This window comes from Suricata suricatta, chromosome 2, assembly GCF_006229205.1.
Source record: "Suricata suricatta isolate VVHF042 chromosome 2, meerkat_22Aug2017_6uvM2_HiC, whole genome shotgun sequence".
Lineage (NCBI taxonomy): Eukaryota > Metazoa > Chordata > Mammalia > Carnivora > Herpestidae > Suricata > Suricata suricatta.
Genome location: NC_043701.1, coordinates 182,594,862 through 182,607,351, shown reverse-complemented (window position 1 = coordinate 182,607,351; position 12,490 = coordinate 182,594,862). Strand labels below are relative to the sequence as shown.

General features: G+C 52.8%; 1 long non-coding RNA gene across 1 annotated transcript; it reads left to right on the top strand.

Annotated features, from left to right (window-relative positions):
* Positions 1 to 944: 944 nt before the first annotated feature.
* LOC115273995 lies at positions 945 to 1,810 on the top strand. Its single transcript, XR_003901037.1, has 3 exons — positions 945 to 1,139; positions 1,227 to 1,370; positions 1,734 to 1,810. It is a non-coding gene; the product is annotated as an uncharacterized LOC115273995 (long non-coding RNA).
* The last annotated feature ends 10,680 nt before the right edge of the window (positions 1,811 to 12,490 follow it).

Here is a 12,490-nt window from a genome sequence, read left to right as displayed (position 1 = left end):
GACAAAGCAGTCCACAAAGTGGTGGTGTACCCCTCCCTCCTCCAACCAACAGCACCTGAGGACCTGCAGTCCGGTCCCCAGGCAGCTGACAGACCTGGAGAGAGGCACAGACACATGGCGTCATGTTCAAGGATACCAGTGCCCCGTGGAGGCAGTGATGTGTCAGAGCCAATGAGGACCCCCAGGAGTGTCAGCAGCGTCCTGGGCCACCCCTGTCCACCTGGGAGTTGACCCTGTTCCTGGGGCTGTCAGTGCCCATGGCACAGCCATGGTGGCCTCGGCCCCAAACAGGATGAGCCGGCTTGTCCATGGGTTCAATGCACTGGAAGCCAAGGCCCATTTTCCTTTGTCCCTGCTGCCTTCCGGGTGCCGCCTTTGCCCTCCCGGGCCGGTGTTTCATGCCCACACTGGCAGTACCCAGGAGAACAGATCCCCACGGCCTCAAAATCAGAGATTGTTCTTTCTCCCAAGACAGGGGAAAGGCTGTAACCAGAAGGAGGCAGCAGAAGAAAACCAGGAACCTCACAGTTCAGTTGTGCTGATAAGATCTGATAAGCACAGCTCCTTTCTAAGTGCTCTGTGTATATTTCCAGTGTTCGTTACTGCATTTGCCGCTTCTCACAAGCTCACAGAAGGGAGCAGTTGCCCCATGTTCCAGATGAGAATATCGAGGCTCAGAGTCAAGCTGGCCCAGGCAACCCTACCCCGTGTCCCCCCGTGGGCCCTGCCTGTCCAAGTCCAAGGCACATATCTGCAGCGTGCACATGTGGAAAACCACCCCCGCCATCCCCGGGTGCCCCCAGTGTGTCAAATCAGTCACTGCAATCGGCACAGAAAGCCGTTAGACCTTCCCGCGTGGTGGACATTTTTAACGGGCTCACCTCCCGGGTTTCTATGACTAGGAACAAGCTGCAAAGCAAACCAAGGGTGATTTTACAGCCACACCGAAGGCAGAGGACCTTCTGTGGGGTCCAGCGCTAGGCACGCCCGCGCTGGACCAGGGCTGCTGGGGACTGGTGGGGGCGGGGGTAGAATTCCACCCTCTCAGGAGCTGGAAACTGCCTGGGCGAGCGAATCCCAGCCCCTTGTTAGTGAGATGAGGAAGCCGCAGCCCCCAGAAGCTCCATGACCTGGCCAAGGTGAGTGGGGGGGGCGTCAGGAGGCCACGGGGCGGGGGGGGGGGCCTGCCCCAGCTCCTCACGCAGCTCCATCTGATTAACTCGTAGCTGAAGGCGGAGCTGTTTTGCAGACACCTGACAAAAGTCATTTCCACCAGAGGGTTCTGTTTAGTCCTTACACATGACCTGTGTATTTTCTCTCCTGGAATTTGATATCTCAGGAAACCTGCCAAGGCCAACTCACCAGGGAGAGTGAGTACGGAAAACGGGAAAAGGAAATTGGAGCAGGAAGGTGCTGATACGCACTGCGCGAATTCCTGCCCCTGCCCCAGGGACCGGGCCCACGATGCCCAGGATGCCTGGGCCCCCGCCGGGGGCAGCACCCACAGGGCCCGGGCCCCACTCAGGAGGCAGGGTGCCCTGCCTGTGCCCCCCACCGGCTTCGCTGGGGAGTCCCTGTCCAGCCCCACAGACACCACCATGGACTGCTTCTCGTGTTATTTCATGTTGTTTCAGAAGCAAATGATCTAAACTCATCAATCAGCAAACCTATGTCCAGAGTGATATTAACAGCAATTATCATTGTCAAGGCTCTTTAATTTTTTTTTCCTGAAGGACGGCTTAATCTATTACACCCTAATGGATCAGGATGGAGGTCACTTAACGTTTCTGAAGACTGCAGGACACGTGTGAAATAACAATAAAATGTGACATGACATGTGGGTCTCAGACCTAAAGCCTCCAGCCCGCCTTTCTTGTTTCTCTCGGGCGCCCGTTCATTCCAGACACACGCTGGGCTCCTCGTACCTGCTGGACACCAGTGGCAGGGGCCTCTGGAAGCCTGGGGCCTGCACCTGTCTCTGGGAATTCGGGGCTGCGTCACACAGCAGCCTTGGGGATGCCTGGCGACCCACAGACCCTACTAGGAGAAACCCTTTTGTGAACCGCAAGAGCAAGTCTCCAGGAAAACAGAAATGGGCCACGGGCACGGAGAGAGACCCTCCCCAGCTGCAGCACAGGGAGGAAGAGAGAGGCTCCAGGCGTGGTGGCACGGGAGTCTGCCGAGGAAAGGGAAGTGTCTGCTGAGCCAAGGTCAATGGTAGGGACTTGTGAAAGGGAGCCTCCAACAGAGAGGAAGGGAGGAAATCCCAAGACACTCCAGCATCTACATCCAGGGGGGCCGGCCTCGAAGGCCAGACAAAGAGGAAGAAGCTCCTTGTAAGCCAGGCCTTGCTGGCAATGAAGCCTGGCCTCCTCCAGGAGCCTGAAGAGTCCGCCATGCGCCCCTGCTGGGATCCGCTGGCTGGGGAGGAAGGACGGCTAGGGGAGGACCCTCACAACTTAAGAAAACAGGGCAACATTTTGTTCAAAATGGCCTCCCTGCATGCTGACTTACTGATTCCTTCACTTCCTCTCAGGCCCTCTGTCTCTGGCTTTAAGTAAATATTCCCATCAGAAAATAGAACTGTCATAAAGTCATCTCTACCACGGAGTTTATTTATCGTGGTGCAGCCCAAATTCAAAACCCAAGGAGACCGTTCGCTGAGCCTCAGCACAGACCCAGAGCGTGGGCAGAGGCACGGGCCCCTGGGGCCTCCCCAGCTCCCCCCGTTAATTTATTCCACATACAATCTTCTCCCTGGTCTAGAGGGAATCGGTTTCATGGAGGTCCTCTTAGCAGAGGATTTATCAAACCAGAGTATATGCATGGTATGAACATCAGATCCATTATCTAAGCTGTTGGTTTTAGTCGAAATGTCAAGAAATGATTTAGTATAAAATCCGTCACAAAAGCATTTATTAAAAAATCTTTTGCTGTTCTTCATCTACAAACATTTACTACCCTGCATACAAATGTCAGCGGTTCAGCCTAATATAGCTCTTCATTTATTTACTGTTCATTCCTGCTGGAGAAAAGCCAAAAACGAGGCCCCCAGCAGGCCGTCGCACGGCGCAGACGGGAGAGCGGTTCTCGCCACCGTGATGTCAACCAATCCATCTTATTGGGGCGCCGTCTGATAACAGTTAACCTCATTAAGGTCGTGCCTTCTTTGGGGAGTGGAGTTCTCTTCACACAGAGGTTTTGTTTAAAGATGGAAGTTTATCAATGTATGACCAGCACTTTCCAGAGGAACTACGTGAACTAAATGCAGACTTGACAGCCAAGTAGACAGAAGTGTGTTGGAGACGATTTTGTGCAAACGCACCAAGTGCAAAATATGAACCACTGGTTCCCTGCCCCAGTGGGCGGGTCCCGGAGGGTCTCCTACGATCTCATTTCATGTTCACCGCTCTCTAAATGAAGTGAATTCTCTGGTCGGGAACAACCCCTTCCCTTGAACACTGGGACACGGAGAGTGCTCCAGAGGACTGAGTGGCCTGTCCAGGTCACACAGCTGGTTGGTGACAGCAGCGGCCCTAGAACATTGGATTCATGGTTTTTGACTGAACGTGTGTCATTTGGCCCTGCTTCAGGGGAGGGAGAAGGGATTCCAACAGCAGAGAGAGCAGCCAAAATAAGCAAGCAAATAGAGTCCATTGAAACTCAGGGGGAGCTTGGATTTCAGAGCCTCTATTGTGAGTACCAAAAACCACAGCTCACCTCCAAGTAACCCTCATCTGCTTTCTATCTTCCAAATCTATGCCGGTCACGTCATCCCTACAATGGGTTATCGATGCCTTCGGTCCAGGACCCGTGTATTCTAAATTGGCAAGGCAAACATCCAGCTGCTAAAAACACTCCCAAGAAGAATGAATCACTAACAAGAAGACCAAAAGAGCTGTCCAGATGCCTTGGCCATGGGGACTCTGGCTTCAGCTAAATGTACCCCAAGGGCCAGCTTTTAAATCCAACAATGAACATGCACGGTGAGGGGAGGTGTCTCCTCCTCTTCCGAGCAGACCACACCAGCACTCACACCCACTGGTCCCCTGCCAGCAGGCCTGTCCCCACTTGTAAATGTCACTCCGATTAAGCATGGAAAATGGAGGCACTGCAAGGGCCAGGGGCAGAGGGGCCGAGATACGTCTCTGACTCCAGAGAACTTCCCTAGCCCCTCACTGGACGAGCCCGATGGAGTGGAGGCGGGGTTGGGGGCACTTGGAGATGGAGAGGAAAGCAGGCAGCAGATGCCTGCACTCAGTAGACAGAAATGCAGAGCCTGCCCCACAACCCTGTTTCCCCTTCATTCCTTTCTCCCAAGTTTGTATTTTCCTTCTCTCTTTCCTCCCTTGCCTTACCTGGTGAAAATGCTCATGGTTAATAATGAGAAGGGTAAAGCATCATGTTATATAAAACCCATAGTAGTAAAAGCCAACATCCACTGAGCACTCCACAGGCACTTGGCTGTGTTACCTCACACAGCCCTCCAAGGACTCTAGGAAGCACATAAGTTTGTTAATCCTGCTTTACCTTCCAGCACCTTCCACAACCTAATGCTTCTGCAAGCTTGTTGGCTCCACCACCAGATTCACAAGCTTGGAGTGTCATGTCCACCACGTTTGCTGCTGCACCCCAGTGCCCACAGTAGTCAAAAAATACAACTGAAGAGATGCATCAAGTCCCATTTCACAGATGGGAACACGGGGACTCTGAGAAGCTGTGGATTCCAGGCAGGAAATGGGAGTCAGAACCAAACTGAGGTAGGTCAGGAAGGGCGACCTTCCTTTGTCTCTGCTCTTCTTCAGGACCAGTGGTGTCCCCAGACTGTCTCCCTGGACTCTCCAATGCCACCCTCCAGTGGAAGGTCCCTCACTTTTCTTGATAGCACTGTAGGCAATCCCAGAGTACGTAGCTCTGACCATGGGTTTATTCTGGAGAGTTCTTTCATGATAGGAGGATCCCTGGGACTCGGTGTCCCCCTGGCGCCATCCCTCAGGACAGGAGTGATCACGGGCCATGCCCACCTGTCTCCTGGGGCTCCGGGACCCCGGCACCTTCTGGAGCTCCCCGACTCCATCAGGCACTCCTAGCATGAAATACATTTGTATCACTTGAAGAGAGCAAGCCCATTATCTAACTCTACCTAGATTTAGTTCAAATATGAGTTCCAGTGTACATCTGAGACTTCTGGGAGATTGATTTTTCTGCTTAAGATCATTTCATAGGGTTTAGCATTTAAACCAAATCAGCCGCAAACTGATCTCTTAGCAGATACTACGCTTGTTTCTTCTTCTGGAGAACCAGCCGAGACAGAGTCCTTCTCGCCGCCCCTCCACTGGCCAAACGTGCTCTGTGACCCGAGCGGCCCACGGCGGCTCACCAGAAGTCATCTCGAAAGCAGTCATCGCGCCCTCCGTGTCTGTGCAGTTGGGCAGATGAGCCCAGGGAGGCGGGGCAGCCGGGAACAGCGTTCGGCACGCCGCTGACCTCACATCCACCTCTCCAGAACACCCACTGCGGCCAAGAGGCTTCGGGTGGCTCGCGTTTTTTTCTATTTGTCAGCCATTTCCAAGTGATTTCTTTAATTTCCTCCTGAGAGGAAAGCACTGACTGACCAGGGATTTTAAACCGAAACCTCTCGCCAGAAAGGGCCATGGATGGGAAGAGTGATGAAAAACCGTGCTTGAAGCTTATCTTCACGTTCACCGCCAAATTATATGGTTGCGGTAACGGGGCTCTACTATTTAGTGTAAACTGTCCGTTGTCAGGCTCTTCAGAGGAGAAAGAACCTGTATGGTCATCCAAGGACCGAGGGTCTTAAGTAACTTTCCAAACGATGACAGCTTAAAAAGTGGCAAGGAGAGGTTTCGAGTGAAGAGAATCTGCAGGTCCATAAAGAAGCACCAGGACAAATGGCAGGGGTCGTGGGAAGTGTAAACACACCCCACTTCCTAAAGAATTGTCTTTAGGAAAGATGCAGCTAAAGTGTTAAAACTATTCCAATCAAAGAAAAAGTCGGGGGCTGGGGAGACGCTTGGGAAACGGGCTTCAGAGCCACAGTCCCATCCGGGCCAAGGTTACACTCACAAGGATGGGCTTGGTGGGGTCTGCGGTGAGTCAGCGCTGCCGGGGCCTGTGCACAGGGATGGCACCGGTCCCCATCCTTGGCAGCGATGAGGATGAGCAGGGACAGGCATGGTGTCTGGTATGTATTCGCTTAAACCCTCAACACATTGAGCACCCAACAAAAGAGCTCTCTTACTGCTTCCTGCAATTATCATCACCATGCGCAGAGTGGAGTATTTAGAAGAATTTGCTGTCTCCCACAGACGAAATCTAGAGGCCTGGCCTTGCCCAGAAAGGCTTCTACTGACCTTCGAAAACCACCTCCCGGGTGGCCGTGTAGATGGGGCCCAAGAACAAAGCCAGTGGGTCCCTGAAGACCTGACAGCCATTTTCCATCTGAGCCAGGCCGTGGAGACGCACTTGGAGACCTGCTCTGTGTCCACCAGAACCTTCTGTGAAGACAACGACACGCTGCATCTGCGTTGCTAGATCTGGTGGCCACCAGTCACGTGACTGTTGAGCACTGGAGATGAGGGAAGTGCCACCGAGAAGCTAAATGTTTAAATTCCATTTTAATTAATTAGCTGGGTAATCAATGCATTGATTACATGTAAGTAGATGCATGAAGCTAACGGATGCCATATGAGAACGAGCCTGGACTGCTCCTTCCCAGGCGGGCTGGCCGGGCTGAGGCCCAGGGCTGGTCCAAAGGTGCATCGAGGGGGTGGCCAGGGGCGCCTGGGTGGCTCAGGCCGTTACGTGCACGACTTCGGCTCAGGTCGTGATCTCATGGTTCGTGGGTTCAAGTTTCATGCCGGGCTCTGTGCTGACAGCTCAGAGCCTGGAGCCTGCTTCAGATCCTGTGTGTGTGTGTCTCTCTCTCTCTGCCCCTCCCCCACTCTCTCTCTCTCCCTCTCTTAAAAAAATCATTAAAAACTTTAAAAACGAGATGCATCGTGGTGCCAGGCTGCTCCCTTCCTCCCTCGTCCCACCTTCACACCTTGTGGCACATCTCCTCTGGCCCCAAATTTTACACACGGACCTGCTGCTGCGCATCTGGGCCCCCAGTCCCTCCCATGAGGAGGCCCGGAGGCAGCCGGGCTGGGCAGCACCCTGGGTACCGCCAGCCCGGGGCCAGGCTGGCAGAGGCAGGCCAGGAGCGACCCCAGGATGCTGCCCACACACCCCGAGGCCTGCAGACAGACCTCGGGCCAGCCCACCTCTCAGCCCTGACAGCCCTGCTGTGTGCCCGGAACGGACGCGCCTCACGGGTTCCCGGGCCTCCGCGCGGACCCTGCTGGCAGAGGCAGATGCAGCCTGCTGCCCCAGGCCTCACAAACCTCTCAACGTGTGCACAGGCTTACATGTACACATACATGCGTGCACACACTACACGTGCAGACACACTTGCACTCATATACACATCTACACACATACAGATTCATGACCAAACACACACAAGCACACATTAATATGCACACGTGTCCACAGACACACTTGCACAGGTATGCGTACACCTGCACACATATGCTCATGTACACGTATGCATGCCCATACACGTAAGCAAACCCCAATAGCAGTAACAAAGAGAGACCAGTATTTTTCCTAGCTAAGCCTTAGTTTCCTCATCTGAAAAATGGGCATGATGGACTTAACAACAGCAGGGATCATATTTACCTTGTGGGGTGCCGGGAGCACGGGATACATCAGTGCTGCTGCCGCTCTCGTGAAGCAGGGGCCACTCTAAGCTGAGTGCTCTCACGAGCCCACCCTGGGGTTCTCTCCACTTCGGCCCTGCACCTGTTTGCCCACTGTGTGTTTCCAGCAACTAAATGCTCAGAAGATCTAATTTAGGGGAAGTTCAGGAATGAGCAAGATCAATCTTCGGGGGAAACAGAAGTGGGAGAATGTTCCCGGCCACAGGGACCCCAGAGACCTGGGTTCATTGCCCCAGGGGAGCCCAGAGACCTGGCATCACTGTCCTGAGAGCAAAAATAAAAGACACAGGTGGGGTGGATTAAGCCACATCCTTGGCCCCCAGTCCTGAACTTGGATCTGGAGAGCAACAGGAGGGCAATACAAACCCTTTACAGCCGGAGAGGCAAGAATAAAATCCCTGCTCTAGAAAAGGAAGAAGTGGAGACCATTCAGCTAGCTGGTGGGCGTGGGGCCCCCGAGCCTGTCTGAGCATGAGCCCCAGCCCCATTCTGCACGAAGGTGACTCTAGGAACGTCCATTTCCCACCTCCAAGCCCCTGTTCTTCTGTCACATGGTTGGAGGGCTCTAACCCCACCCCAAGCATCAGGAGGAGACCAACCGCAGAAGCCGTGGCCACAGCAGCAGGGATCCAGGACATAGGAAGGGCCACACCGTGTCCTCTACCTCAGCTCTGCCAGCCGCCCATCTGAGCACCTGTCTGGTCCAGGGAGAATTTCGGGTTCCTGCTGTCTGGCCTGGTCTCCCATTTCCCAGCCAACCAGCCACGCCCTAGCAGGAAACCAGGGCTATCCACCATCTTGTGGAGATACAGCCCAGGTCACTGCTCGGGAAAAGCCAAAGTCAAGAGCAGAGGCTGAGTTTTCTGTCTCAGATCCCAGACCAGCCGCCATTCGCCCTTTGGTTGCTCCTCACTGGATGCCACTGGCCAGGCTCCACCTGCAACTGGTCCACACTGGGGCCTGGCCCTGGCTTCACGGAGCCTGCTCTCAAGAGGCTACAAGGGAAAAGCAGGTCCCTGAGGGAAGCCCCCGTGGGTGGAGACTCCCAGAAACCATCCTGTTCAGCCCCGGGACATCCTCACCACCTTCCACTCTGAAAGCCAACCTTCTGAGCCTGGCTGCACGATGGGCATCGAAGCTCAAATTAAGGCGTGCCTGGGTGGTTCAGTCAGCTGAGCAGCTGACTTTGGCTCAGGTCATGATCTCGCGGTTTGTGGGTTCGAGCCCCACGTCAGGCTCTGTGCTGACCGCTCAGAGCCTGGAAACTGTCTTTGGTTTCTGTGTCTCCCTCTCTCTCTGACCCTCCCCGGCTCACACTCTCTCTCCTCTCAAAAAATAAATAAAACATTTTTTAAAAAGCTCAAATTAAGTTGAATTCCAAAGGACAGCAAAGTTAGTGCAATTTAGGGGCAAAGATGTAGTGATGACCAGGAAGGTGGGAGGGATCTGGAAACACCCAGGGAAATGGAATCTCCTCCCAATGCTGCCAGTTGGCTGGCATCCCCCTCCAGAGCCGTGACATCCTCCCCCTCAACTCTGAGGCCTGATGTTTTAGGGCGGCCTCATCTGTGGCTGAGTCCCGGCAGGCAGGATGACCCGATTCCTCTATGCCACCCAGCCCTGCTCCTCGGAGAGACCCTGCGGCGCTGGCCATCCTGGCCCTGTCAGAGTGGGGGGGTGGGGGTCAGGCAGCCTGGTGCACGGTGCACTCTGCAGACACACTTCTCTCCCGCTTTGCCTGGCTCCGCTGTCACCCGGCCCTCTGTCAGCTTCTCTGGTGTCCGCAGCAAAGCTGGACACCTTCTGTGTTTGGCCCGTTGTCACGGGGGCTGCGAAGGGGCTAGAGATCATTTCATTCACCAAAATTCCTCTCAGGGACAGCGCTCTGCGCGAACAGAAGCAATACGCCGGTAAGTCCCTCGGAGCGGAGCCGGAAGACCCCACAAGAGCAAAGGGATCCCAGGCTGTGAGCGAGGGCGTCCGGGCGCTCAAGGGCCTTCCGTACGCTGGGTGCCGGCTGTCAACGCACAGGACGGAACCTGACTCAGCCGAGAACGAAAGACGAGACTGCCGTTTGTGACGACCTGGAGGGACCTTGAGGGCATTATGCTAAGTGAAATTAACCAGACAGACACAAGTACCGTGTGATCGCGTGCGTGTGGACTCTAAGAACAAACTAAGCAAAACTCGCAGATGCGGAGCACAGATTGGCGGTGGCCAGAGGTGGAGGGTGGGGTGGGGGTAAATGGGGGAACCGCGGTCCAGAAGTACAACTTCTGAGTACAAACTGAGTCGTGGGGATCCGCACACGGCACGGAGACCCCAGGTAACACTACTGCGTTGTGCATGTGAAAGTAGCTAAGAGTGTAGATCTTGAAAGTTCTCCTCACACGTAAGAGCATCGTGTAAGAAGTGATGCAGGTGAAGGAACTCTGGCCATGACTCCACAGCATCCTCTGATATCACACTGTGGCGCGGCACACCTTCAACTTGAACAATGCTGTGTGTCAATCACATGTCCATAAAACTGAGAGTGGTCACTAATCGAGAGCTTAATATTATGAAAGAGATGCAAATCTGCAAAATTTAAAAGAAATATTAGAAGGTATTATTTACTCACTCCTACAAGAGCAGCCATGAGTCAGCAGCTAGAAGGACCCGCATCAAACTCCAAAGCAGTGCGGGTGAGCCGCGGCCTGTGGGCCAAATCCGGGCATCATCTGGTTTCGTCTGGCCCACAAACTAAGAATGGCTATTACGTTTGTAAATGGCTGAAAAAATCAAAAGAAGAATAATATTTCATGACACATGAAAATTATATAAAATCCAAATTCCAATGCCCATAAATAAAGTTTTATTGGAACACAGCCATGCTCGTTCATTTACATGTTGTCTACAGCTGTTTTGAAGCTGCAGCCACAGAGCTTTGTAACTGCAACGGCTCCTGAGCCCAACATACTGATCATCTGGCCCCTCGCAGGAAAGCCGTGCCACCCCCTAATCTGCACAGTTTTACAGAATTTTGCAAAGTACTGCTGTGAACCCAGACAGTCCCCTCCACAAATGCAGGACAGAGAGATCTTCTGGATGAATAATAAAGATACAACACACTTTTCCGGAAAATTCTAGCATCTTCTTATACCCCACCCTGTTAAGATGATGGAATAATTTACACACACACACACACACACACACACACAATCACTCTTCTATAGAAGAGACAACGAAAACCATTTTTATCGATTCCAAAATATAAATGAACAATTTTCAGATTAGAAATTCTTTTAGAACAAACACAGCACCCAGTATTTGCTACTTTACAAACAGTTATCTTCTGTCTCTGTGACAGAGAGATTATACTCTCCATTCAGGCTTTTTCTTTTTTTTTTTTTCCATCATCTAATGAAAGCCCAAAAGTCCATTGGCCCCAGTAGGGGAAAAGACCCAAGAAATTGACTGGGAAAACCCAGTGGCCCCTGGGGTCCCTTCCGAGCCCCGAGAGTCCCCTGCCCTCCATGTCCGTGACCACCATGGCTTCTCACAAAAGAGGCATCTTGGCAGAAACAAGCAGTTTAAAAACAGAAGGTGAGACTCTCACCAGAAAGCACAGACTTCAGGAGGTCCGGTCGGTGTTAAGTCTTCATGTTTTGAGCACTGCAATTTGACTATTAATGTGGGAATGTCAAAATAGAATACCCAGGAGTCAAATCAGGCAGAGAGTTAGATCAGCTGTAATTTTCTTTTGCAGTCTGAACAAAAGACATTTTCTAACCAACCCAAATAAGGAGGGGGGGAGGTTATACAGATAGATCTCGAAATGCACACATAAATGTGCTTCATGCGAAATTTCAAATGGCTTCGTGACAGCTCTGAGAACCTGTCTGGGGATAATTTTATGGAAAAGCAGTCAGAATAAAATCAACGAGAAAAGCAAGAAGAATGTACTTCCTGTCATTTTTATTGGGGAAAATGGGTGCTTGATTTTCCTTGGCATCCTCCCTCATCCCCACTTTGAAGACCTCTCAGCTGAGAAGGGAAATCCAAATCCTGACAGGTTCCCACGTGTTCCTCCCATCAATTATAAATTCATCTTTCATCCATCTAAGTGGAGCGCTTTAGAATCCATGTCGGTGTGGGGCGGGAGAGGGGTGGGGCAAAGGCTTCCGGGCCCTGCCCCCAACCTACCTCCCCGCGTACCTTCCAGCAAGTCGCTGCTTCTACTTCCTGGAGCCTCAGCTTTCTCACCTGTACAATGGGAATGATGCCCCGCTCTGCCTTCTCCATCGGTGTTGCCAAAGCGTCCGCTCTGGCTGGAGTGCTAAGATTGCTTAGCAGTGGGGATATTCTTGTACCGTCGCTGAAACGCAGTGACGAGCAGAGCAGGTCCGGAAGCACTTCTGTGTGTTCACAGGGCAGCTGACAGCCCTTCTCCGGCATCTAAGCGGAGAAAGCCCTGGCCGCAGCAGACAAAGTGGGTTGACTACTAAGTGTCCAGGTGGAGTGCACTTTGCAGCCACCCGCTGCCCTCCAGGAAAGTGTGAACGGCCAAGAAACTGTCAGAGCCTGTTTTTCTGCTGCCTCAAACCATAAAATGCTCACAAAACAAGAAAACTATATTGACCCAATCCCCAGGATAGATCAGAACAGGCGAGAGGTTTTGATGGGGAGACCAGAGCAGAAAGCTGAGTCTTCCTAATGGCCAGGAC